Source organism: Rhincodon typus, chromosome 5 (assembly GCF_021869965.1).
Source record: "Rhincodon typus isolate 14 chromosome 5, sRhiTyp1.1, whole genome shotgun sequence".
NCBI lineage: Eukaryota > Metazoa > Chordata > Chondrichthyes > Orectolobiformes > Rhincodontidae > Rhincodon > Rhincodon typus.
In genome coordinates this window covers 40,118,348-40,119,562 of record NC_063336.1, presented here as the reverse complement: position 1 = coordinate 40,119,562, position 1,215 = coordinate 40,118,348, and the positions used below count along the sequence as shown (strand labels likewise).

General features: G+C 41.3%; 1 pseudogene; it reads left to right on the top strand.

Moving 5' to 3' along the window:
• The window catches only part of LOC109936264, a 60,112-nt pseudogene that overhangs the window by 1,080 nt on the left and 57,817 nt on the right, over positions 1-1,215 (top strand).

Genomic DNA, 1,215 nt, shown 5'->3' with positions numbered 1-1,215 from the left:
GGTCTGACCTACATGTGACTCCAGACCCACAGCAATGTGGTTGACTCTGAACTGCCCTCTGGGCAATTAGGGATGGGCCATAAATGCTGCCTGACAGTGATGCCATCATCCTATGAATGAGTAAAGAAAAAAAATCTACTTGCCAATGTGTGAAATGGTCCAGGTACGTCCTATCAATAAAAAGCAAGACAAATCAATTTAGGCCAATTCCTGCCTCATCGTTCTTCTCTGAATTGTCTAACAAGTGATGGAAAGTGATACTTGATTATCAATATTCTGCTCATCAGTGCTCAGTTTGGGTTCCGACAGAGTCACTCTGCTCCAGAACTTGTTCCAGCCTCGGTACAAATCGGACAAAAAAAACTGAATTCAAGAGGTAAGCTGACAGCATGATAGCATTTGACTCTTGTGTGGCATTAAGGAGTCCTAGGAAAGTTTGAATTCCAAAACTACCAGGGTAGACTCTCCAATGGTTGGAAACAGATTTCAGACAAAGGAAAGTGATTGTTAAAGGCTAGTCACCTGAGTCCAGGATATCTCCAAGTTCTTCAGAAAAATGTCCTTGGCTGAACCATCTTCAGCTGCCTCATTAGTTACCTGTTGTTTATCATAAGATCAGAAGTGGGATGTTTGTTCATTATAAGACTTCAGTTCTTCTCACAATTTTTTGGACATTGAAGCAATCTCTGTCCACCAAAGCAAGACCTGGACAACGTTCATACTTGAGCTGCTAAGTAACAACTCATGTTTTGCATCAAACAAGTCTACATTTCAAAACAGATGACCACCATGCTTGAAAGTAATAAAATAATTGAATATTTGTGCAATGATGTTGACTGAGCAGTGAGCTGTTTTAATTCTGCAGTTGAGTCAGAGGATGGCTGTGAACAAAATGGGCCTGAAGAACTGGCCTTGCAGAGTGACATAATGCGAGGGCAAGACCTGAAGTTTGAATCTTCTGAGAAGATCATGGGCTTTGGAAAAGATTCAAAAGGTTTGAAGAATTTTTTTCTGTGTTCCCAAAACATGATGAGAATCAAGCCTCCTTAAGTCTTAATAAAATCCAAAAAAACTGCGGATGCTGTAAATCAGGAACAAAAACAAAGTTGCTGGAAAAGCTCAGCAGGTCTGGCAGCATCTGTGGAGGAGAAAACAGAGTTAACGTTTTGGGTCCGGTGACCCTTCCTCAGAACTGATGGTGGCTGGGAAAATGTC